Source organism: Bos mutus, chromosome 21, assembly GCF_027580195.1.
Source record: "Bos mutus isolate GX-2022 chromosome 21, NWIPB_WYAK_1.1, whole genome shotgun sequence".
NCBI classification, from domain to species: domain Eukaryota; kingdom Metazoa; phylum Chordata; class Mammalia; order Artiodactyla; family Bovidae; genus Bos; species Bos mutus.
Window position 1 is genome coordinate 28,589,449 of NC_091637.1, and position 27,539 is coordinate 28,616,987.

A 27,539-nucleotide genomic window follows, 5' to 3' on the forward strand; every position below is an offset into this window, starting at 1 on the left:
GTTGAGGTCTGGTCACTGCATTTTTATGATGCTTTTGGGGTTTGAGGACATGTTTGGCGGAACCATTGATCTGATAAAAGGACAGAAGGTCTGAAGGAGGATTGTCACCATACAGAAGGAAAGACGGACAAGATGAGGAAGGGTGAAATGGCTTTGATGTTACATACGGATATATCCAAAAAGCATGTGAAAAGTTAGGACTTAGATAGAGTTCAAGGATGTTGAGGACTGGAGTTATCTTTTGCAGAAGATGTGTGGACATCTTTGGGATCACCTACAGTTAGAGTATAGAGGTGAGAGGAGAAGAAATAACTCTGGTTGGGGGAATGTCTGTCTTTATGGGGATGGAAAGAATAAGGAGCCTTCCAAAATTATAGTGAGAGGCGGAAATAACAGAGTTTTAGGGTCAGGAACACTGAAAGAAATATCATGCTATGAAGGAGCCAGTGGTCACCACAATCATAGAGATCAAGTGTGAGAAACAGGAACAGACCTTGGGATTTGGTGACTTGGTCATAATTTTCACCATCATCATTTCTGTTATTACTGCTTGTGCTATTTTATTAATATTTCCCTAGGCTGAGTTCCTAGAGGTGAAGGGAGTTCTAGAGTAAATATTGTGTTTGATTCTTGCACCATGTTGGCATACTGCTTTCCCAGAGAACTTACTCATTTAAAAATGCCACCAGCAGTGGATGAGAGTACCTCAGCCACATTGAGCACCAGCATTACAAATGACAGTTCTTAATTACTGCCTTCCAAGTATTTATCACATATCTCTTTCTTATAACCAAAACCAAAAAAAAAAAAAGTTAAAAGCAAAGATGCTCTTTAAAGGAAGAATATTAAGGCAGCCTACTCTGGAGTCTAAAAATGATGGGAAGAAGAGTGGAAACCACCACCATGCTGCTGAACAAGAAATTAACCACTCCTCTGAGAGCAAGGTTACACAACACAGACATCATGTCTCTTACTCCAGGTTATACTTTCAACAGAGGGCCAAGGCTTGTTTTGCTTTGTTTGTTTGGTTTGACTTTTCACTTCCCTTTATCTAATCAAGTGAAGCTGAGCAAATAAACTTGAGCCAATGAGAATTTTATAGGAGACTGGATAGTGATGATTAGTAAAAGATTTAAAATATAAACTTCTGTTTGTCTCTTGTTAGGTCACTGCTAGTTTAAAGAATTTTGATGTTTTGCCTATTCTTTTTCTTTAAAAGAAATATTGAAAAGCAGATGGTTCCCTAAATTATAAACTGTTACATGGGAGGCCTTTTTAGATAAGATGCCAGAGGCTGTATTGTTTGGTGTTATTTAGGGTCAAATAAGTGAATGATCCAGAGAAGGCGATGGCACCCCACTCCAGTACTCTTGCCTGGAAAATCCCATGGACAGAGGAGCCCGGTAGGCTGCAGTCCATGGGGTCGCTCAGAGTCGGACAGGGCTGAGCGACTTCACTTTCACTTTTCACCTTCATGTATTGGAGAAGGAAATGGCAACCCACTCCAGTATTCTTGCCTGGAGAATCCCAGGGACAGGGGAGCCTGGTGGGCTGCCGTCTATGGGGTCACACAGAGTCGGACACGATTGAAGCGACTTAGCAGCAGCAGCAAGTGAGTGATCATTTTCCATGGTGCAGTGAGCTTCTCTACCTAGAGTTTTGAAACTAAGTTGAGAAATGTGACCTTAAACAGTGTGTCCAGAACTGCCAATCCATTCATGGGAGCATGGAGCCATGGTAATGCCAGATTAGCTAAGGAGTTACTGAGTTATTCAGGATCTGTGCAAAGAGCAGCTTCTGTATAAAAGAGACCCTTGTAGAAGTATTTTAGGGAAGTTGAAAGCCTCTATTCCAGTGTTGTGTAAAGGGATAGCACTTGGATCTGCCAAGATATGCAGACCCTAAGGCTGGCCCAGGAGAGACCCAGAAGTGGGGACATAGTTGGAGAACATACCTAAGGGGAAGGTCTTTGCCATGGAAGGGCCACACCTTCTGGCCACACTTTCTGGACTAGCTAGGGCTGGGAACAATTGTGCAGTACTCAAATCACTTCAAGCTAAGTTTTGAAAACTGAGAAGGTTCACAGTAACAATACTTTTAATTAAAGGAAGACCAGGTCATCTCCCCAGGCAACCAAAACCTACCCAAGGGCCCATACAAAACGATGAGGAGTGTGAGTCATGTTTTACTGTCAGAGATAATCTTCCAATCTACTATTTTAGAGAATCAGTTTAGAGCACTCATAAATCTGCATTCCCTTGATTTTTTTGAAATAAATATAAGCTTTATGATAATCAGTGAGAAAGATAAAAAGTAGAGCCACTACTCTGTGCCAGGCACTGAATTAAGTACTTTATGAATATTAGCTTCATTTAATCTTCACAACCATTCAGTGATATGTACCCATTTTGCAGATGAGAAACATGAGGGGTTTGTCTCTTGTCCAAAGCTTTTACATACCATGTGGCTGCTAAGGGACAATGCAGGGATTTGAACCCAGTTTCTCTGAGCATGTGGCTTAACCAGTATGCTGTGCTGCTTCACTAGCTGGTTTCAATTTTCCATGGTGGATTACCAGATGAAACTGGCTGGTCACCCAGCAAGACAGGCCAACAGCTTATGTTTGCATGTTATGAGCCAGAGGCGTGGAATCCCTGGCTGCAAGTGTAGGTTTCTCTTCACTGGACTTTGGAGATCTTTGGGTTTCACTGATGCCCTTGGATGTCTAAACTCCAGGGTGATCTCTCCATGCCAAGTGTGAGCCCAGTTTGAAGGGATGAGGGAGCATCACCACCCCATGCTTCCTTTCCGTCTCTTTGCCTGAGATAAAGATCAGCCTCTTGGGGCCTCAGAAAGATGCTCTGGACTATTAGATAGCAGGAGAGACTTTGCCTCAAGCAGTCCTGGGGTGTCTGCAGATGCTTCAAGAAAGACCCATTTCAGGAAGATAAGCTTACTTCTCTGATCCAGGGAGAATTTAAAATAATACTGCATTTCTTCCTCTGAAACCTTGAGCCTTTTGCCTTGTTGGTGATTTTGTTTCTAGTACCTTTCGTGTGTTTTCCCCTAATGCTGTGTGAGAAGGTTGCGAGGGAGTTCTGGGTCCCCAGCCTGACCCTGCTATATGCTCTGTGGTCCAGACATCTTGAGTGAGTGAGGGCACATGGCCCAGGCCTGTGTGGAGCATAGTGGGGCTGCAGAGACAACCCGGTGGGCTTGTTCTCTAAACCAGCCTTTGTTTGTTTTTCTTCAACCCTGTGCTCATCTCAGGTTTCACTTCAGTTATTTTAGTGATTCATAGAAAAAAGAAATTTTTGTTTTCCTAGAATGCTTGGGAAATTGTACATGAAAATCCCTAGCTGTGGTATGTTATTTCATTTGTTTTATTATTACTGTGTACTGGAAAAAATACAATGTCTGTGCCATTACTAGTAATAACTTTTTTTATTAAATGTTTTTATTTTTTATTTTTTAATTGACTTTATTTTTTAATATAAATTTATTTATTTTAATTGGAGGCTAGTTACTTTACAATATTGTATTGGTTTTGCCATACATCAACATGAATCTGCCACAGGTGTACTCGTGTTCCCCGTCCTGAACCCCCCTCCCATCTCCCTCTCCATACCATCCCTCTGGGTCATCCCAGTGCACCAGCCCCAAGCATCCTGTATCATGCATCGAACCTGGACTGGCGATTCGTTTCACATATGACATTATACATGTTTCAATGCCATTCTCCCAAATCATCCCACCCTCGCCCCTCCCCCACAGAGTCCATAAGACTGTTCTATACATCTGTGTCTCTTTTGCTGTCTCGCATACAGGGTTATCGTTACCATCTTTCTAAATTCAATATATATGCATTAGTATACTGTATTGGTATTTTTCTTTCTGGCTTACTTCACTCTGTATAATAGGCTCCAGTTTCATCCACCTCATTAGAACTGATTCAAATGTATTCTTTTTAATGGCTGAGTAATACTCCATTGTGTATATGTACCACAGCTTTCTTATCCATTCATCTGCTGATGGGCATCTAGGTTGCTTCCATGTCCTGGCTATTATAAACAATGCTGTGATGAACATTGGGGTACACGTGTCTCTTTCAATTCTGGTTTCCTCAGTGTGTATGCCCAGCAGTGGGATTGCTGAGTCCTATGGCAGTTCTATTTCCAGTTTTTTAAGGAATCTCCACACTGTTCTCCATAGTGGCTGAACTAGTTTTCATTCCCACCAACAGTGTAAGAGGGTTCCCTTTTCTCCATACCCTCTCCAGCATCTATTGCTTGTAGACTTTTGGATCACAGCCATTCTGACTGGCATGAAATGGTACCTCATAGTGGTTTTGATTTGCATTTCTCTAATAATGAGTGATGTTGAGCATCTTTTCATGTGTTTGTTAGCCATCTGTATGTCTTCTTTGGAGAAATGTCTGTTTAATTCTTTGGCCTGATTTTTGATTGGGTCATTTATTTTTCTGGAATTGAGCTGCAGGGTTGCTTATATATTTTTGAGATTGTCAGTTGCTTTGCTTCATTTGCTATTATTTTCTCCCATTCTGAAGACTGTCTTTTCACCTTGCTTATAGTTTCCTTTGTTGTGCAGAAGCTTTTAAGTTTAATTAGGTCCCATTTTTTTATTTTTGCTTTTATTTCCAATATTCTGGGAGGTGGGTCATAGAGGAAACAGGATAGTCCCCTAAAGGTCCAGACAGAGCAAAATGGTGTGTGGTGGGAGGGGATGTTGGGGATTGGGGGAATAGGGGTGGAGGATGGAGCTTGTTTTCTGAGCCTGGACTTCTGTCTCCTACCATTGGCTTTGGTTCTCCTTGTTCTCAGGCCTTCATACTGGGACTGATGCTGTTGGCTTCCCTCATTCTTCGGCATCCAGGTTTGGAGAGGAACCACACCACTGACTTTCCTGGACCTCCAACTTGTAGACGACAGAGCAGCTCTGGGACTTCTCAGCTTCCAACATCATGTGAGCCAGTCCCACCTAAAAACTCTTTTTAGCTGTCTATATGTATCCTATGGTTTTTTTCTTCTGGAGGATACTAACTAATAGAAATGCTTTTTATTTTATTTTTAATTAGAGGATAGTTGCTTTACAATATTGTGTTGGTTTCCACCATAATATGAATCAGCCACAGATATACATATGCCCCTTCCTTCTTAGACCTCCCTCCTCTCAGGTTGGTTTATTTATCTTCCTTGGTTCTTATCTCGTCACAACAAAAATATGGAGCAATGGACCAAAATGTATAGTACAACAGACAAGTGAAAGCTCAGTTCACCTTAAGCATAAGAGCTTTTATTAGACTGACACTCCCCAAAGAGTCCTTCTCATCCTTGCTGTCCAGCTGTCTTGGCTTCCTCCAGTCCCCCTCCTTTTGGTTATGCCTGGTGCAAAGTAGGGCTTGTACCCACTACCAATCAATGAAAGGGAATACAAATGGGCATACGCTCAAGGCCGATTGACAATTTCAAGTTGTATAACAGCAGGCTGTGTTGTTTATGTCTTCCCATAATTCCATCTGATATAATTAGATGTAGAATATTCATGAGCCCTTGATGCACTCCTAATGCCTAAGGTTATTTGGAGAAGCCCCTGTGGTCATTTTGTATCTACTGTGTGCCTAGGGCCTTGTTCAGGAATTGAAAAGTTTCTATGGTTATTTTGCAGCATATTTGTGAGCTCTCCTGGGTGCATCTGGGATGGAGTTTAGAGATGGCTTGCATCCTTTCAGCCAGGCCTCCTCTAGGTGCTCATGTCTAACTTTGTACCTGACACTCTCACCTCCAATCCCATCCCACCCTTCTAGGGGTCACAGAGCACTGGGTTAGAGGTCCCTGTGTCTTACTGCTAATTCCCATTGGCTCTCTGTTTTATGTATGGTAATGTGTATATTTCAGTGTTACTCTTTCACTTCATCCCTCCTCTTCTTACCCCACTGTGTCCACAAGTCTGTTCTCTGGGTCTGCGTCTCCACTGCTGCCCTGCAAATAGGTTCATCAGTACCATCTTTCTGGATTCCGTATATATGCTTTAATATATGATACTTGTTTTTCTCCAACTGATTTCACTCTGTATGACAGACTCTAAGTTCATCCACACCACTGACTCAAATTCATTCCTTTTGGTGGCTGAGTAATGTTCCATTGTATATATGTATTAATACCAGAACTTCTTTATCCATTCATCTGTTGATGGACATCCAGGTTGCTTCCATGTCCTAGCTGTTGTAAATAGTGCTGCAGTGAACACTGGGGTACATGTGTCTCTTTCAATTATGGTTTTCTTAGGGTAGGTTTTATATGACCAGTAGTGGGATTGTTGTGTCATAGGGTAGTTTATGGAGCTTTCCAAGTGCCAATGCAGGAGACAGAAGAGACGTGGATTTGATCCCTGAGTTGGGAAGATCCTCTGAAGGAGTGCATAGCAACCCACTCCAGTATTCTTGCCTCGGAGAATCCCACAGACAGAGGAGCGTGGTGCCCCAGTCCATAGGGTCACAGAGTTGAACATGACTGAAGCAACTTAACACACACACCTGGTAGTTTTATTCCCAGTTTTTATTTTATTTTATTTTTTTGAGTGATAAACTTTAATGACTCAGAATGTCATACTGTCAAATTGCAACACGTTGAAAACAGATTTATAGCATTTCAGAGGCTTCTGATGAAAGGAGCCTGCATGCATGCTCAGTCATGTCCGGCTCTTTGCGACCCCCTGGACTGTAGCCCACCAGGCTCCTCTGTCCATGGAATTCTTCAGGAAAGAATACTGGAATGGGTTGTCATTTCCTCCTCCAGGGGATCTTCCTGACCCAGGGATCAAACCTGCATCTTCTCCGTTAGCAATTGATTTTTTTTTTTTCCATATTCTCTTTTTTTTTATTTCATTTTATTTTTTTTTTAATTTTATTTTATTTAACTTTACAATATTGTATTGGTTTTGCCATATATCAAAATGAATCTGCCACAGGTATACATGTGTTCCCCATCCTGAACCCTCCTCCCTTCTCCCGCCCCATACCATCCCTCTGGGTCATCCCAGTGCACCAGCCCCAAGCATCCAGGATCATACATTGAACCTGGACTGGCGACTTGTTTCATATATGATATTATACATATTTCAATGCCATTCTCCCAAATCATCCCACCCTCTCCCTCTCCCACAGAGTCCAAAAGACTGTTCTATACATCAGTGTCTCTTTTGCTGTCTCGTATACAGGGTTATTGTTACCATCTTTCTAAATATTCCCAGTTTTTAAAGGGATTTCCGTGCTGTTCTCCATAGTGGCTGTATCAATTTACATTCCCACCAGCAATGCAAGAGGATTCCTTTTATTCCATACCGGCTCCAGCACTTATTGTTTGTGGATTTTTTGATGATCGCCATCCTGACTGATGTGCGGTGATGCTTCATTGTAGTTTTGATTTGCATTTCTCTAATAATGAGCAATGTTGAGCATCTTTTCATGTGTTTATTGGTCATCTCTATGTCTTCTTTGGAGAAGTGTCTATTTAGGTCTTCTGCCCACTTTTTGATTGAGTTGTTTGAGTTGTTTGTTTTTCTGGTATTGAACTGCATGAGCTACTTATATATTTTGAAGATCAGTCCTAGAGATGCTTTTTAAATACTCAAATTTCTAAATTACTTTCCCCTTAAATTTATTTTGTCAGATTGAGATTGAGGTCACAATGCATTTTGGGTCTCTCTTAGATCAGATCAGATCAGATGCTCAGTCGTGTTCGATTCTTTGCGACCCCATGAATTGCAGCATGCCAGGCCTCCCTGTCCATCACCAACTCCCGGAGTTCACTCAGACCCACGTCCATCGAATCAGTGATGCCATCCAGCCATCTCATCCTCTGTCGTCCCCTTCTCCTCCTGCCCCCAATCTCGCCCAGCATCAGAGTCTTTTCCAATGAGTCAACTCTTCGCATGAGGTAGCCAAAGTACTGGAGTTTCAGCTTTAGCGTCATTCCTTCCAAAGAAATCCCAGGGCTGATCTCCTAAAGAATGGACCGGTTGGATCTCCTTGCAGTCCAAGGGACTCTCAAGAGTCTTCTCCAACACCACAGTTCAAAAGCATCAATTCTTTGGCGCTCAGCCTTCTTCACAGTCCAACTCTCACATCCATACATGACCACAGGAAAAACCATAGCCTTGATTAGACGAAACTTTGTTGGCAAAGTAATGTCTCTGCTTTTGAATATGCTATCTAGGTTGGTCATAACTCTCCTTCCAAGAAGTAAGCGTCTTTTAATTTCATGGCTGCAGTCACCATCTGTAGTGATTTTGGAGCCCAGAAAAATAAAGTCTGACACTGTTTCCACTGTTTACCCATCTATTTCCCATGAAGTGGTGGGACCAGATGCCATAATCTTCGTTTTCTAAATGTTGAGCTTTAAGCCAGCTTTTTCACTCTCCACTTTCACTTTCATCAAGAGGCTTTTTAGTTCCTCTTCACTTTCTCCCATAAGGGTGGTGTCATCTGCATATCTGAGGTTATTGATATTTCTCCCGGCAATCTTGATTCCAATTTGTGTTTCTTCCAGTCCAGCGTTTCTCATGATGTACTCTGCATATAAGTTAAATAAACAGGGTGACAATATACAGCCTTGACGAACTCCTTTTCCTATTTGGAACCGGTCTGTTGTTCCATGTCCAGTTCTAACTGTTGCTTCCTGACCTGCATACAGGTTTCTCAAGAGGCAGATCAGGTGGTCTTGTATTCCCATCTCTTTCAGAATTTTCCACAGTTGATTGTGATCCACACAGTCAAAGGCTTTGGCATAGTCAGTAAAGCAGAAATAGATGTTTTTCTGGAACTCTCTTGCTTTTTCCATGATCCAGCAGATGTTGGCAATTTGATCTCTGGTTCCTCTGCCTTTTCTAAAACCAGCTTGAACATCAGGAAGTTCACGGTTCACATATTACTGAAGCCTGGCTTGGAGAATTTTGAGCATTACTTTACTAGCGTGTGAGATGAGTGCAATTGTGCAGTAGTTTGAGCATTCTTTGGCATTGCCTTTCTTTGGGATTGGAATGAAAACTGACCTTTTCCAGTCCTGTGGCCACTGCTGAGTTTTCCACATTTGCTGGCATATTGAGTGCAGCACTTTCACAGCATCATCTTTCAAGATTTGGAATAGCTCAACTGGAATTCTATCACCTCCACTAGCTTTGTTTGTAGTGATGCTTTCTAAGGCCCACTTGACTTCACATTCCAGGATGTCTGGCTCTAGGTCAGTGATCACACCATCGTGATTATCTGGGTCATGAAGATCTTTTTTGTACAGTTCTTCTGTGTATTCTTGCCATCTCTTCTTAATATCTTCTGCTTCTGTTAGGTCCATACCATTTCTGTCCTTTATCGAGCTCATCTTTGCATGAAATGTTCCTTTGGTATCTCTGATTTTCTTGAAGAGATCTCTAGTCTTTCCCATTCTGTTGTTTTCCTCTATTTCTTTGCATTGATCGCTGAAGAAGGCTTTCTTATATTTTCTTGCTATTCTTTGGAACTCTGCATTCAGATGTTTATATCTTTCCTTTTCTCCCTTGCTTTTTGCTTCTCTTCTTTTCACAGCTATTTGTAAGGCCTCCCCAGACAGCCATTTTGCTTTTTTGCATTTCTTTCCCATGGGGATGGTCTTCATCCCTGTCTCCTGTACAATGTCATGAACCTCATTCCATAGTTCATCAGGCACTCTGTCTATCAGATCTAGGCCCTTAAATCTATTTCTCACTTCCACTGTATAATCATAAGGGATTTGATTTAGGTCATACCTGAATGGTCTAGTGGTTTTCCATACTTTCTTCAATTTAAGTCTGAATTTGGCAATAAGGAGTTCACGGTCTGAGCCACAGTCAGCTCCTGGTCTTGTTTTTGCTGACTGTATAGAGCTTCTCCATCTTTGGCTGCAAAGAATATAATCAATCTGATTTGGTGTTGACCATCTGGTGATGTCCATGTGTAGAGTCTTCTCTTATGTGGTTGGAAGAGGGTGTTTGTTATGACCAGTGCATTTTCTTGGCAAAACTCTCTTAGTCTCTGCCCTGCTTCATTCCGTATGCCAAGGCCAAATTTGCCTGTTACTCCAGGTGTTTCTTGACTTCCTACTTTTGCATTCCAGTCCCCTATAATGAGAAGGACATCTTTTTTGGGTGTTAGTTCTAAAAGGTCTTGTAGGTCTTCATAGAACCGTTCAACTTCAGCAATATTCTTTGGTGTTTGGTAATTGTACACTATTATATATTTGGTAAGAATACTAATGTATTTTCTATTAATAGATAAAACCTAGCTTAACTAATTAATCTAACATTCCACAGATTGTCTTTCTAATGTCACCTGTTGAATGGATGAGCTATAAACTAGTGTGTTTTCTCAAGTTCTCTTTGTGTTTTCTCAGCAGACATTGAAGGATAGGGTGGAATGATACGGAGGTTTAATCCAGTGGAGACTATCTGATCATGGTGAATAAATTGCTCAGAGTTACTTCCATAGCTAACCCTATTTAATTTTTCCACTGTCAGTAATTGGGTCTTTTTAGTGTCAACTGAAAAAAAAAAATGCACAACTTGAAAGTTGAGAGTTATGTTTTATCTGGTGGGCAAAACTGAGGACTGCAGATAACTGAGAGACTGCTCCAAAGAGGCAAGGAGGGAGCCAGGATAGATAGAAGTTTCTGCAATAAAGACCACTTAGTTAGTTGGAACATGAAAGGATTGCTGTTAATAAAAGAAAACCAGATGTCTGAAGGTAAGGAATTTAGCACTTTTCTGTGTATGGGATGATGCTCTCTGAAAACATTCCTTTACTATGCACCTCAGCCATCTGGGGCCAGTATACTGTGTTTGGCATCCTGAGTCTCCTCCAGGTACACCATCGTAGTGGTGGTGGCGGCAGCTTCCATTAGATGTAGCCCAGTGTATTCCCAGGTCATCTGACTTCTTTGCAACTCATGGGCTGTAGCCTGCAAGGCTTCTCTGTCCATAGGATTTCCTAGGTAGGAATACTTGAGTGGGTTTTTACTGAGAAGTGCCATTCCGTTCTCCAGGGCATCCTCCCAGATCAGAGATTGAACATGTATCTCCTGCATTGACAGGCGGGTTCTTTACCACTGAGCCACCAAATCTGGGGACTGAGCCACCAGGCTTACGTAAATCATTTTACAGATATAACAGTCTATTACATGCTGATGATAACTTGATTTTTAACCTCTACCTCCCCTCACTTTTTATGTTTTTTTGTCACAGTTTACCTTTTTATATCGTGTATTAACAAATTTTATAGCTATAGTTACTTTTACTACGTTTGTCCTTTAATGTTTATATTAAGAGTTAAATGATTAACACACAACCATATTCAGTATTAGAATATGCTGAATTTGGCTACATGCTTATCCTTATCTTCATCTACCTGCATCCTTTGTTTTCATAGGAGTATAATGCCCTTTCATGGCAACTTGAACTCATTTCAGTGTTAGTGCTAATGAACTCCCTCTGCTTTTGTTTGTTTGGAAAAGTCTTTACCTTACCTCATTTCTCTCAGAAAAATTTACCAGGTAAAGTATTCTTTGTTGGCATTTTCAAGAGTGTTTATTAATATTATATCTACCCATTCTCTTCACCTGAAAGCTTCCTACTGAGAACTCAGCTTCTAGGAGTACCCTCATATGAGATAGACTTTTTTCCTGTCTTGTTGATTTAAAATTCTACCTTTATCTTTTATTTTAGACAGTATTATCAAAAAACTGGACAAGATTGTTTTGTATTGAAAATTTTGGGTAACTTTTAGCTTTATAAACTTGGATATCAAAATTTCTCACCAGATTTGAGATGTTTTCATCCATTATTTCTTTAAATATGCTTTATGACTCTTGTTTCTCTTCTTCTGAGACCCTAATACTTCTTAAAATGTTTTTTAATCTAAGGGATTTTTAATCTAAAATCTAATCTAATTTTTAATCTAATGTTCTTAGTCTAAGGAAATTATAGAATAATTCACAGAATTTTCACTCTTCATTCATCTTTCTTCTTTGAATGAATGATTTCAAGCTCCTATCTACTACTTCACAAGTTTTCTTCCCCTTGACCCATTCTGCTGTTGATGTTATCTATTGCATTTGTAATTTCATCCACTGTATTCTTCAGCCTAAGAATTTGTACATTTTTTTTCACAATGTTTTCTTTCTCCCTACAGAACTTCTCATTTGTTCATGTATCATTTTCCTGATTTTGGTGAATTGTTGTTCTATGTTTTTTTTGTAGTTTGTTGAGCTTCCTTAAAACAGCTGTTTTAAATTATTTATTGGGTAAATTGCAGATTTCCATTTCTTTGGGGTCGTTAGACACAGTTATTGTGTTCCACTGATGGTCATGTTTCCTTAAAGTTTCTTTTTTAAAAAGATTTTAACTGAAGTATAGTTAACATACAGTATTATATTTGGGGTGTACAGCATAGTGATCCAACATTTTCATGTATTGTGAGTTGATCACTATTAAGTCCAGGAGCCTTCTGTCATCATACAAAGTTACTGCAGTTTTACTGACTGTACTCCCTATGCTGTACATTACATCCCAGTGCCTTATTTTATAACTGGACCTCAAATTTTCATATTCCTTGAAGTCCTGTGTTGCTGTTTTCACATCTGAAGAAAAGTAACCACTTCTAGTCCTTACTGGCTGACTTCAGGAGAGAAACACCCTCTGTGGGCTGTGCTAGGAATTCTCACATCTTTATTGTGGGATCGCCTGCTCCACACCTCTTGTGGCAGAATGCTGACGCACACATACCCTCTCTGGATCCTGCCAAACCTGGCTGAGTGCTGACAGAAAGGGATGCCGAATGGTTCATCCGGTGGTTTCTCCCGGGCCTGCTGACTCAGGTGGCTTTCTGCTCAGGCTCCCTTACTCCCCGAGTGCATTCTCACAGCTCTCAGCATGTGCACAGGGAGGCAGGGGGCATCAGGTGGGTGCTCTCCAAGAGGCAAGGAAGAGCTTTTAATCTGGGAGCCAGCTGACTGGGAAGATGGCAGGCTTGTGCCTCAAAATAGCCATCTTGTCTGGGCCTGGTTGCCAGGATCTTTTATGGATCAGAGATGAGGGGGAGGTGAGGAAACAAAGACTATTCAGTCTTTGCAAATGGCAACCCGTAGGCAGGGGAATGTGTTAGTTTCACTTCCTTTCCTTCACAGGTGGGCAGCTCAGGTTATCTCCCTGAGGCAGGCCATTGTGTATAACAAAAAAGGGTTAAAGTCACAGAAGCAGATCCAGTGTAAATTTAAAATTAACCCTTCTCCATTACCCTTAGTCCTGAGTTGTCACCTTAGGGATTGTGGGGGAAACAGGAAAAATCGGACCATTTCTCGTACCCTCCTCAATGGATCCAGCATCTGATTTTCTGTCCAGCAGCGTGCTGGCACCCACCGCTGGACTCCGGGCCTCCCACACAGTGTGCTGGAACACTCTGCTGGACTCTGGGCCTCCTACAAAGGCTGTCTAGTCTGTGGGCGTTTGTCCAAATCAGTTTTCTTTCAGGGAAGATAGTAACCTATTCCACCATTTTGATGATGTTGCTCCTCTGCCTTCTGATTTTTGTTGAAAAATGGACATTTGAATGCAGTAATGTGGTAACTCTGGAAATAAGGGTCCCACTCTTCCCTGCAGGGTTTGTTGTTTACTGATACTGGTTTTGTTCTAATTGTTCCTCTGTGCTGAGGACCAACCTGAGATGTAAGCTGAAGATCTTCTCAGGTCTTTTCTAAGACTTTGGCTTGTGTGGTGACTTCCTATTTTTCCCCATATAGACATTTGTTTTTGAGTTACTGTCCAGTATTCTTTATGCAAGGCAGGCCTAGTGCTAAACAACTCTCTGTTTTGCCATCTACAGGATTCTTTGTTGATGTGTTTTTCCTTCAGTGCTTTGAATAAATCAACCCCCTGTCTCCTGGTTCAAACTTGGGAAAGGAGTATGTCAAGGCTGTATATTGTACTCTGCGTATAAGATAAATAAGCAGGGTGACATTTGAAATGCTGGGCTGGATGAAGCACAAGCTGGAATCAAGATTGCTGGGAGAAATGTCAATAACTTCAGATATACAGCTGACACCACCCTTATGGCAGAAAGCAAAGAACTAAAGAGCATCTTGATGAAGGTGAAAGAGGAGAGTGAAAAAGCAGGCTTAAAACTCGACATTTAAAAAATGAAGATCATGGCATCTGGTCCTGAAGGAGGGAACAGAACAGGCTCCATCTTGAAAGCAGGACTCCATCTTGGATGGGACTGTGGACTTTGAGCTATATGCCCTGTATCTATGGAAACAACATACAAACTAGAAAATCAGACCAGATGGAAGAGCCCCAGGGCTCATACCTAGACACTCCGTTGCCTAAAAAAATACCCTAACCAAAAAGAATCAAATTCTATTATGCTTATTGGAGTATGACCACAGGCATATTGATAATTATCCACTGTTAACTACCTGGGCTTAAGGCATACGAATCATGGGTTAACTTTGATTGTATCTTTCTTTTCTTTTGTTCAGACTAGTTAGAGAATTTGGGGAGGTGGGTTTGAACACGTACACTTAGGGTATATAAGGTTTTCACAAAAACTGGTCAGGGTCCTTGGCTAAGAGGAGACTCTGCCTTGGGCCCACCAGCGTAATAAATTGCACTCCACTATCTGCATGTCCTTTTGAGTGAGTTTGATTCCTGGAACGCACGGCTACAACATTTGGTGCATTGGCTGGGAAACTCCTCACTTGAGGAGACAAGTCCCATTTGGGACTACTCTGAGGCCTTGAGGCTTGAATCTTCTAGAGGGGGGAGGGTGCCTCGCCCTTCTGGAAGGATTCTGCTTCTCAACCCCCAGACGGCAGCAGGGGAACTGAGTGCTCAGGTGAGGAGGAACCCACCTGGCAGGGTGGAAGAGGGGGCCTGATCACCCCCCTGAGAGGGACTAGAAGGGACACAGACCCACAGGAGCCTGGAATAGGCAGGTGGCAGCGATTGCTTGGTACACAGGTCAACGAGTGTTGAAGGAAATTTGTGAAGGTCATTTAGGAGGTGGTGTCCATGCTGTCTTGGGGAAATTATTACCAAGCAATTGCCAGGGGATTTTTAGGAGAAGAAACTTGGTCCTTGTGTGCTCGTGTTCTACCCTCCCCCAGGAGGTGCCCTATCTGCTGCGAAACCCCCGATCCCCTCAAACTAGTTAGGTAGAAAGAAAAAAGTATATCAGTGAGTATGAATTGGCCTTTCCAGGAGAAGCCTGGGATGTGGGGTATCTAATCGATCTGTGTTTTCATCCTCACCCAGTTAAGCCCACCGGGACAAGAAGGGCATCTAAAGCAAAGGGGAGAGGAGGTTGTGGATGCTGTGGTGCTCTGGTTTAAACGAATAAGGCTGCAAGAGAAACAATGCCTGACTCCCCCCCACCCCCCGCCACCCTCTGGGACTTAGCAGGTAAAGTCCTCCTTGACCCTATTAGACAAGAGGCAGACTGGCAGTTTAAGTGTTTCTTCAAGTGGAATACCAAAAATACCTGGGATACCGAGTGCTTCTTGAGCAAAAAAAAAAAAAGAAACATCAACGAGAAGGTAGGAAAAATGGGAGGAAACGGATCTAAGGCAACTGTACTAGAAAATATGATTAAAAACTTCAAAAAGGGATTTGATGGAGACTATGTGAAGAAGGCTGAGCGCTGAAGAATTGATGCTTTTGAACTGTGGTGTTTGAGAAGACTCCTGAGAGTCCCTTGGACTGCTAGGAGATCCAACCAGTCCATTCTGAAGGAGATCAGCCCTGGGATATCTTTGGAGGGAATGATGCTGAAGCTGAAACTCCAGTACTTTGGCCACCTCATTCGAAGAGTTGACTCAGTGGAAAAGACTCTGATGCTGGGCGGGATTGGGGGCAGGAGGAGAAGGGGACGACAGAGGATGAGATGGCTGGATGGCATCACTGACTCGATGGATGTGAGTCTGAGTGAACTCCGGGAGTTGGTGATGGACAGGGAGGCCTGGTGTGCTGCGATTCATGGGGTTGCTAAGAGTCGGACACGACTGAGCGACTGAACTGAACTGAACTGATGGGACAAAGATGACGCCCAGCCGGCTCTGCACTCTGTGAGGTCGAGTGGCCCGCAATGGGAGTCAGTTGGCCACCAGCTGATACCATGGACTTAAATTTAATAAAGACAGTCTATGCCATAGTTATGGGAAAACCTGGACACCCTGATCAGTTCCCATACATAGACTCTTGGCTAGGGATAGCCCAGGACCCCCCACATGGGCCCGATTTTATATCCAAAATGGGGAGGGGAAGATATTAATGGCTCAAAAAAAAACCAAAGATGAAAAGGAGATCTTACAGGATCCAGAGAGGGAAGAACTTTGCCCGCCACCATACTGGATGATGATCCCACCAACCAATGTTCCCATGGTGCCGAGAGCCTCTCCACAGGGAACTGACCAGAGGCTGGTAAGCATCCCAGAGCCTCCACCCTTCACCAGTCTTCCTGACAGCCCCACAGGTTGTAGAGCTGCCATTCCGGCAAGGTGTTGAAGGAGGAACAGGCTACAACCCATTGGATTCAACCACTGCTGACATCATATGCCCCAAGCTCTATCCTCCGCTCCCTGTAAGTACTTCCAAACAAGGGGAGGGAGACTTTGGAATTAAGCAGAGACTGTGCTCTGCCAGAGAGCCGGAGGGAAAGGCACCACTACAGATGCCTCTTAGAGAAGTCCAACAACCCCCTGTGCAAGGGGAGGACGGTAATTACCATCAAGCTCCTGTAGCTTATTACTACCAGCCTTTCTCACCAACTGACATACTAAATTGGCAAAAGCATACCCCCCGTTACTCAGAAGAGCCACAAGGTATGACTGCTGCTGCTGCGTCGCTTCAGTCGTGTTCAACTCTATGCGACCCCATCCCTGGGATTCTCCAGGCAAGAACACTGGAGTGGGTTGCCATTTCCTTCTCCAATGCATGAAAGTGGAAAGTGAAGCCGCTCAGTCGTGTCCGACTCTCAACGACCTCATGGACTTCAGCCTACCAGGCTCCTCTGTCCATGGGATTTTCCAGGCAAGAGTAATGGAGTGGGATGCCACTGCCTTCTCCAACAAGGTATGACTAGATTGATGGAAGCCATCTTTCACACCCATCAACCAACAATGGGATGATGTCATGCAATTATTGACATCTCTCTTCAGTACTGAGGAGAGATACAGAATTAATACGGAAGCAAAAAAATGGTTATGAAAGATGGTTCCAGAAGGTGTTGCAAACCCAGAAGGGTGGATAGAGCAAGTCTTCCCCGCTGATAAAACCTAAATAGGACCATAACACAGAAGAAGGGCGGATTCAATTAGACAGATATCGGACAGCCATTATACAAGGGCTGAAGAGGGGAGCCCATAAGCCAATGGACGTGTCAAAACCTGCTGGGGTAATTCAGAAGGGGAATGCATCACCTGAATTTTATAAAAGACTGCGAAGCCTATAGACTTTATACACCTATAACCTGGAAGCTGCGAGCTCTCAGATTGTTGTAAACTCGGCATTCATCTCACAGGCATACCCTGATATTAAGCAAAAGCTTCAAAAGACAGAAGGGGTGCTGTCCATGTCCAGCTCCCAGTTAACTGAAATAGCAGACAAAGTGTTCCGGAACAGGGACACAAATAGATAAGAAATATGAAAAGAGATATAAAGAGGAACAAAAGAGAACAGACCAGAGATTTGCAATGCTAGCTGCTGCTCTGGAAAAGTCTATCTCGGGCCCTCCGGAAAAACCTCCTCCTGCCCCAGGGACAAGACAGACCTTCAACCTGTCCCAATGGAGGCCCCAGGCCCCATTACAGCCCAAACCAGTGTGCCCGGTACCGAGGTTTTGGCCATTGGAAGAATGAATGCCCTAAGGCAAGGAGGGAAGAGAAAGCTCCTGCAGTTGTGGGACTTGCCGACTTGAAAATTAAATAGGGCTGCTGGGGCTCAGAGATACCAGGTCCCCGAGAGCCTGTGGTAACCTTAAAAGTGGGGGACCAAAACATTGACTTTATGGTGGATACAGGAGAAGAACTGTCAGTAGTAACAAAACCTGTGGCACCATTACCCAAAAAGACTACCGCTATAACTGGGGAATCGGGAGAAGAGATGATTAAATTGTTCTGCCAGCCCGGAAAATGCCAGATAGGGGGACACCAAGTGATTCATGAATTCCTCTACATTCCTAAGTGCCCAGTACCCCTGTTGGGAAGAGACTTGCTCTCCAAACTAGGAGCACAAGTGACTTTCTCCCCTGAGGAGAGGCCCACCTTCCAGGTGGGCACTATGACATTGCTCTCTCTCTCTCAATACCCACCCCAAGATGAGTGGAGGTTGCATGAGCCTCCGAAGGAAAAACCAGGTGGGCTGGAAGAGCATGAGAGAGAGCTAACTCAATTATTCCCTGAGGTCTGGGCGGAAGACAACCCCGTCTCCCCACAGGCTGGCTAAACATTAAGCCCCAGTGATAATAGAACTCAAGCCAGGCACCATTCCAGTTAGAAAGTGCCAGTACCCCCTACTGATAGAGGCCCCGGCCAGCATAATACCCCACATCAATAGATTGGAACAAGCGGGTGGGCATTCTAGCAGAGTGCCAATCGGCTTGGAATATGCCAATCCTGCCAGTCAAAAGAGGAGGACAGGACTATAGGCCTGTGCAAGATCTCAGGCTAGTCAACCAGGCTATTGTGGCTTTACATCCCACTGTTCCAAACCCCTATACCGTACTTAGCCTCCTCCCACCGAGGACTAAAGTTTATACTTGCCTTGATCTCAAGGATGCCTTTTTCTGTATACGCCTCGCTCCAGCATCACAGCCCGTCTTTGCCTTGGAATGGGAAGACCCAGTCAGGGGAACCAAACAACAACCTGGACTCGTCTCCCACAAGGGTTTAAGAATTCCCCAGCCATCTTTGGGGAAGCCTTGGCTTCTGACCTGGACTCATTCCATTCAGAAGAGTATGGTTGTTGGCTCCTACAATATGTGATGACCTGCTACTGGCTGCCAAGACCAAGGAAAAATTCTGGGAAGGGATGAAAGCACTGCTCCAACTGCTGATGGAAGCAGCTTACCGGGTGTCAAAGAAGAAGGCACAGATCTTCAAGGAGGAGGTAAGGTATCTGGGGTTTGTTTTAAAGAAGGGCACAAGGTTATTAGACCAGTTCAGAAAAGAGGTGATCCTGAGAATCCGAACACCTAAGACTTGTTGGCAGGTCCAGGAGTTTTTGGGAACTGCTGGGTTTTGCAGAATCTGGATTCCAGGATATTCCCCAATGGCCCAGCCTTTATATGAACTCCTGACAGGGCCTGAGGAGAATCTGCTAAATTGGACTGAAAAACAACAAAAAGCCTTTGATGAACTAAGGTTGGCAATTATATCAGCCCCCGCTTTAGGGCTGCCAGACCTTGCTAAGCCATTTACTCTATATGTAACTGAAAAAGATAAAACAGCAATGGGAGTGTTAACTCAGATGGTGGGGACGTGGGACAGGCCTGTAGCTTCTCTCTCAAGGCGTCTTGACAATGTTGCCACCGGGTGGCCCGGATGCCTGCAAGCAATTGCCGCAGTTGCCCTACTAGTACGAGAAGCTACTAAATTGACTTTAGGCCAAGATCTGATCGTAAGAGTCCCACATGAGGTCAACACACTCTTATGAGGAGATCCCCACAAATGGCCATCAAACTCCCGGATTATTCAGTTTCAAGGGCTGTTATGTGAAAACCCTAACCTCCGTATTGAGCCTTGCCAGACTTTAATCCCAGCCACACTCCTTCCGGTGGGAGAGGGTGGATCTTCTCATGACTGCGGGGAAGTCTTGGAAGAGGTCTACGCTAGCAGACCGGACCTCCAAGACCAACCGATTCTGGACCCTGATTGGGTCCTATATACTGATGGCACTAGCCTGATAAAACAAGGACAACGGCTGTTGGGTTACGCTGTAGTCACAGAAAAGACTATCATTGAAGCTGGCTCCTTGCCACAACACTGGTCTGCTCAACGAGCTGAGTTATGGGCCTTGATTCGCGCACTCCAGCTGTCAAAAGGCAAGAAAGTAAACATCTTCCCCGACTCCAGGTATGCTTTTGCCACACGTGTACATGGGGCTCTGTATAAGGAGAGAGGCCTTTTGACAGCTAGTGGAAAACATACCAAAAATAAGGAAGAAATTCTGAGCCTATTAGATGCTATCTGAGAACCAGACAGTGTTGCAGTCATACACTGCCGAGAACATCAGAAAGAGGATACCCGGGGAAACCCAGGCTCGGGGAAACAGACTGGCAGATAAGACCACTAAACAAGCAGCCGAGGGCGTGGGGGTGACAAGTGAGCCCCTGTTAAAGCTCTCGTATTGGTGGAGCTGCCTGAGCTAATGCTGGACTCTCCAAAATACACTGAAGCCCAAAACCAACGAGCCAAAGCAGAAGGGGCTATCAAGACTGAAAAGGGATGGTGGGAATTGCCAAGTGGCAAATTACTGGTACCAGAGGAGCTGGCACCTACTCTGGGAAGCCAAACACACCAAGCGACCCACCTAGGCCATAAACTGGAAGAGCTAATTCGAAAATATTTCTTGGTTCCCCGCCTCTCTCCCCTATGTGGGACAGAATCTCAGAACTGCACCGCCTGCTCACAGGTCAATGTTGCCTTTTGGCACAGACAGAAACCTCTGGGGATTCAGCTAAAAGGCAGGCTGCTCTTTGAACACCTGGAAGTGGACTTCACTGAAATGAAACCTCACTGACACTACCATTACCTGCGGGTCGTGGTATGTACGTTCTCGGGATGGGTAGAAGCTTTTCCTGCCTGGACTGAAAGAGCATCAGAAGTAGACCGGTCCCTGCTTCGGGAGATAGTTCCCAGATTTGGATTTCCTACCAGCATTGGATCAGACAATGGCCTGGCTTTTATAGCTGATTTAGTACAAGAAGTAAGCAAAACTTTAAACATCAAATGGAAACTGCACACTGCATACAGGCCCCAGAGTTCTGGGATGGTGGAATGGACCAACGGAACACTTAAAGAGACACCCTCCAAATGCATCATAGAGACTGACTGCTCCTGGGTGGACTTGGTTCCGATGGCTCTACTCAGACTTAGGATGACCCCACAATCTCATGGCTACTCTCCATATGAAATTGTATATTGGAGACCCCCTCCCATAATAAAACAGGTGTCAACCAATTTGCCTCAGGTAACGGGGGATGGGATTTCACGGCAGATGGAACTGGGTAAGGTAATAAATCAGGTAACTAAGTTTGTACAAGAAAGAGTGCTGTTCCCTTGGAGGAACAGATTCATGAGTTTACACCTGGTGACCAAATATGGGTCAAAGATTGGAAACATGATTCACTAGCCCCTCGGTGGAAGGGCCTATACTGTTACTCTAACTATTCCTACTGCAGTTAAAGTTGCAGGTATTGCCCCTCGGAGCCATCATACGAGGGTGAAGAAAGCATACCATGCAGACCCAGAAAACACTGAGTGGACTGCACAGAGGGACCCTGCTGACCCTCGAGAGACTAAGATCATCCTTAAGAAGAAAGAAAAGAAGATCCCAGATGAGCCCCTTCAGGATGAAGCCACATAATAACTCCTGCTGCTTGTCCTCATCAACATGATTTTGAATTTAACTTCAACTCAGGACAATGTTTTCATCTTATGGGCACATTCCTACATGGACTTCCACAACACCTCCAACTGCTGGATATGTGGGGCTATGCCTCTGTCTGTGATGGATGGACTTCCTTGGTGGTGTCACTGCTCTGCCAAGGGGATTTTAAACCACTCTGCTCTTCTCTAGGATGACAAAGAGAGACTTTCCTTTCTCCTGTCAATCATAATCTCTCCCTGCTCTCTTGCTGTAAGCCAGACCTACAGTCAATAGACTCGGGTCATGGGGTTATTTATGATGTAAACACCAGTTTCACAGAAGTAACAAAAACCTATACCTCGTATTTAAAGAAAACAAAAAACGCTCCCTGACCAGCAAGGGAGGACAGGCCTCTAGGTATGTTGAACAGTTCTACCAAGTTTGGGATGTATATTTCTGGATGACCCCCAAAAAGGGTCAATTAATTACTCCCGCTGCTATACGCTGGGAACAGAAAGAACAAGGGTAGGGTTTGGTGACCATCGCTTAGACCCAAAAGAACTAAAATAGGGGTACCTATCCCCCGAACAATGTAAACGAACATTTGAGGTCACATACCACCCCAACCAGTCCATCCACTGGCCAGGCTCTGATTGGAAATAAAACCCTGGAATCTGCTGGGTGGCGCCCAATGGAACCTATTGGCTTTGGGGGCCTAACCTTTGGCCTTGGTTACCAGTCCGCTGGGTAGGCCGCTGCACACTGGGATTCGCTTTTGCCCATGGCAGCATAAAGCCTAACCTACAGCAAACCCTGGTAAATCATGCTAGGTGGACAAGGTCTGTGTTTCAATGGCATGAGTAGATTGCTGCCTTATATGTACCTTCTATAGGGACAACAGATATTATGATTAAAGTAGAGGCCTTGACTAATTTCACAAAACAGGCCCTTCTAGATAGTGCTAAAGCCATCCAGGCCTTAAAAGAACAAATACAAATGAGAAAAGCGGTAATTCAAAATTGAATGGCTTTGAACATGGTCACAGCAACTCAAGGAGGGAACTGTGCTATAATTAAGGTTGAATGTTGTGTATATATTCCTGATTTATCTGGCAATGTATCAGCTGCTTTAGATGACATGAAAAACCGGGTAAAAGCAATGTCAAATGAAAACACTCTTTTCTGGACTTTGGTTCTATCTTGGGTGAAGGGTAATTGATGGAAAACTATATTTACCATTGTTATAGTTGTCTTGATAGTTCTGCTTTGTGGACCCTGCATTTACAATGTATCATGAACTTTGTAACCCAAAGGTTGGTGTCGTTCTCCCAAATTGGCGGTCGGAGAGCCAGGGTGCAATATATCCCTATGAGTGATGCTCACACTGTGAGTTAAGAGCATCAAGAGGGGAGATAAAGGAGGAAACAGACAGAATGGGTTCCATCTTGAAAGCAGGACTCCATCTTGAGCTGGACTGTGGACTTTGAGCTATATACCCTGTATCTATGGAAACAACATACAAACTGGAAAATCAGACCCCCGGATGGAAGAGCCCCAGGGCTCATACCTAGACTCTGTGTCGCCTAAAAAAATACCCTAATTATCTGTGTAACCAAATATAATCATAAATTCTATTATGCTTATTGGGATATGACCACAGGCCTATTGATAATTGTCCACTGTTAACTAGCTAGGCTTAAGGCATACAAATCACAGGTTTAAGGCACATGGGGTTAAATTTGATTCTATCTTTCTTTTCCTTTGTTCAGACTAGTTTCAGAGTTTGGGGAGGTAGGTTTGAGCACGTACACTTAGGGTATGTAAGATTTTCACAAAAACTGGTCGGGGTCCTTGGCTAAGAGGAGACTCTGCCTTGGGCCTGCCTAGTGTAATAAACTGCACTCCACCGTGCACATTGTCCTTTTGAGTGAGTTTGTTTCCCAGAACGTATGGCTATAACAGTCCCATAACTTCATGGCAAATAGATGGGGAAACAGTGACAGACTTAATTTTGGGGGGCTCCAAAATCACTGCAGATGGTGACTGCAGCCATGAAATTAAGATACTTGCTTATTGGAAGAAAAGCTATGACCAACCTAGACTGCATATTAAAAAGCAGACATTACTTTGCCAAGAAAAATCTGTCTAGTCAAAGCTATGGTTTTTCTAGTAGTCATGTATGGATATGAGAGTTGGAATATAAAGAAAGCTGAGCACTGAAAATTGATGCTTTGTAACTGTGGTGTTGAAGAAGACGCTTGAGAGTCCCTTGGACTGCAAGGAGATCCAACTAGTCCATCCTAAAGGAGATCAGTCCTGGGTGTTCATTGGAAGGACTGATGCTGAAGCTGAAACTCCAATACTTTGGCCACCTGATGTAAAGAACTCACTCATTTGAAAAGACCCTGATGCTGGGAAAGATGGAAGGCAGGAGGAGAAGGTGATGACAGAGGATGAGATGGTTGTATGGCATCACCAACTCATTGGACATGAGTTTGAATAGGCTCCAGGAGTCGGTGATGGACAAGGAGGCCTGGCGTGCTGCAGTCCATGGAGTCGCAAAGAGTCAGACGCGGCTGAGCCACTGAACTGAACATTTTGTAATGAGGCGAACACCACGTTTCTCCTGAATAGTATCAGCTGCTTCCTACTTACAGAATGCTACTAATGTATTAATCATACGCACAGGAGTACTGCTATGTATGATTTGATGCTGAGCAGCCTTTCAGAGGAACACGGGTGTAATACTTGGTGATGGTTGTCACTGAGGTACTCATTTCATAAAACCTTAATCAATATCCTGAGGGATTCTGAAGGAAATATATACCAACCTAATACCACACTTAAAAAACAAAAACTTGACCGAAAAGGATAATTAATCATTAAATATTCTAAACTCACCTTTCCAAACTAAGAACTTTTACATAGAATGAGCTTTAAATTACAATGTTAGCCATGGCTAAGATGGTGCTTTCAATGGGGGTATATCACCATGATGATGGTGATGTTTTCTCTTGCTCTAAGCCAAACCCTGTGGTTATCTGCCCTCCTTTCTCCGAGGCACACACTCTAGTAATTCCATCTAAGGACACCCCAGTGAGCTGTGCACTATACTCTGTGGATGTTTGAGCCTACTGATCCAGTCAGCCTGACTGGGACCATCACTTTGCTGTTGAGAATTTTCTTTGTACAGCCCCATTTCTTTTTAATCTAACAAAAGAACAGCTTGCTTTTAACAAGTAATCTTTTTCTTGTGATGATGAGCTTATTGTCAGGAAAAACAATTTGTCTCACAAAATAATCTGAATCACAAGCAGATTTCCCACACAACTAGTGAGAAAAGTCTATGTGTAAGTGATGTTTCAGCAACATTCATTTCAGAGTTATGGCTACACTATATTTTTGTGGATAAAAAAAAACAGCCTCTTAATTATCTGTAGTCAGTAGGTAAACTGAAAAAAAAAAAGTATCTTTAAGTGGATACTAAATCAAGTTAGTTTGAAGGGAAACTCTAATGCAAAACTTGTCTAACAAACAAAAATAAATTGGTTTTTCCATTAAAATCAAAGCCCCCAGGACTCCCCTGGTGGTTCAGTGGCTAAGACTCCATGTTCCAACGGGGGCACAGGTGTGACCCCTGGTCAGAGAACTAGATCCCACGTGGCACAACTAAGACCCAGCACAGCCAAACAAATAAATAAAATGAACAAATACTAAGAAAATTGAAGCCGCCCCTCCACCTGCCCCCCAGTCAGAATGGGAGAAAGTGCAAGCCATGTGTCTATTCAGGGACTTGTATCCAGAATATGTAAACCCTTGTGGCTAAATAGTTCATAGGCAGATAAAATAACTAAAATCCTGGCAACGAATTTGAATACACATTTCTCCAAAGACATAAAAATGACCCACAAGCAAATGAAAAGATGCTCAATATCATTAATCATTAGGGAAATACAAATCAAAACACTTCACAACCTCTAGGATGGGTCAGACCATAACGACAAGAAACAAGTGGAGGCAAAGATGTGCAGGAATTGGGACACTTGTCCTGTTTTGGTGGGGAAGTAAAGATGGTAAGGCTGCTGCAGAAAACAGCCTGGCAGTCGTTCATCGGGTAGTTGAAACATGGGGTTACCACAAGGTTCAGCAATTCTACTCCAACATGTGGGCAACAGAACTAAAAAACACATGTTCAGACATAAACCTGTACATGAATGTTTATACCAGCATTATTCCCAATTGTCCAAATGTGGAAACAACCCAAATGTCCATCAACTAGTGAAGAGACCAACAAAGTGTGGTGCATTCATACAGTGGACTATTATCTTGAAAACATCATGCTAAATACAAGAGGCCATTCACCAAAAGACACATATTGAATGATTATATTTATATGCATTATCCAGAGCAGCCAAATTTATACAGACAGTACAGTAGTGGTTGCTTAAAGCTGGAGGCTTGGGTGAGGAGGAGGAGTGACTGCTGAGGGGCCCCATTCAATTTTAGGGGCAACAGCAGTGTTATACACTGTGGTGATCACTGCAGTATCAACCTCCCCCCATTTTTTAATAGTAAAAAAGATAAACCCTTGACTAATATGTATGCATTAAAATGGTGAATTTTATGAGTTCTATCTCACTCTCATTCGTAGCATAACTGAGAAAATAACTGCACACTGCATCTGATTTCCTAGGGCAGCAGCAGTGGTAATAATGTGCAGAAGGGGGACAGTGAGAGGCAAGGATGGAGGTTGGGGGTGGGAGGGAGGGAAACGGGACACAGCATCCCTGTGTCCTGGTACAGGGACCTGAATGGAGGTCAGCCTGGACCTGAACCTCTGGCTCCGTTTAAAATAAGTAACCTAAAACAATAAAATTAAAAAATAAAATAAGTAACCTCAGTTACTTTGTATGTTGGCATCTTTCATTTTGCTCCAATTTAAAAGGTCAGAGCCTTCAAAAACATTCAGTAGTATCCAGTACCTAATATATTTAATAGTAACAGAGCAATAACTGATCTATTTTTTCAACATTTATTGAGGTACAGTTGACTTACAATGTGTTGATTTCTTCTGAACAGCAAAGTGACTCAGTTACATAAATGTATATTCTTTTTTGTATTTCTTTTTCATTATGATTTATTACAGGACATTCAATATTGTTCCCTGTGCTATAGAGTAGGACCTTGCAGTTTATCCATCTTGTATATAATAATTTGTATCTGCTAATCACAAACTCCCAATCCTTCCTTTCCCTACCCCCTAAACAATGCTATGTTTTTGACAAAGAATTATTATAATGAGGAAAAGTTGTTTTCCCTTAGATTTTTAGAACCTCACAGTTTGTACCAATTATATTTTAATTTTCTTTCTAAATGCCTTAATGGAAAAAACATGGAAATCATCAACTATGAAACAATAAGCCTTATACATGGAATTTATTTTAGGTGAATTATAAAAATGAATATGTTTTGGTAGTTATTGCATTTGAAGCTCTCTTAGGGGCTAACAGGCAAAATATTTCTTTTTTTAAACTTATTATTTAAAAGAGACTTTTTAAAAATAAAACTTTTTCTTAAATGTGTTTTCCTACTGACATTTCACTCTAAATATTAGATTAAAATGCACATTTAAAAATTCATACTAAGTGAATAATTATTGCTTTCTGGCTCCCTTAAATTTCCTCCCTTAAATTCCCGCACATGCATATATAAGGTTTGCCAGCCTTCTGACATCTGCTCTCCCCACCAGTTGAGGCCATTTTAAAATTCTTTTAATAATTATTTCTGGTTATTCCTGACATACCTGAGCAAACCAATCCAGAGACCCAGCAAAGATGTACTGATGAGTCTCGCTGAATGTATCCACTCAGTACTGTA

General features: G+C 43.0%; 1 long non-coding RNA gene across 1 annotated transcript in view; it reads left to right on the plus strand.

Moving 5' to 3' along the window:
* Nucleotides 1-26,395, plus strand: part of LOC138984409 (uncharacterized) — a 53,463-nt gene extending 27,068 nt beyond the window's left edge. Inside the window, exons 2-4 of the long non-coding RNA XR_011461673.1 lie at nucleotides 4,842-4,983; nucleotides 13,904-19,182; nucleotides 21,476-26,395. This is a non-coding gene — a long non-coding RNA (uncharacterized lncRNA). The remainder of the gene's footprint in view (nucleotides 1-4,841; nucleotides 4,984-13,903; nucleotides 19,183-21,475) is intronic.
* The last annotated feature ends 1,144 nt before the right edge of the window (nucleotides 26,396-27,539 follow it).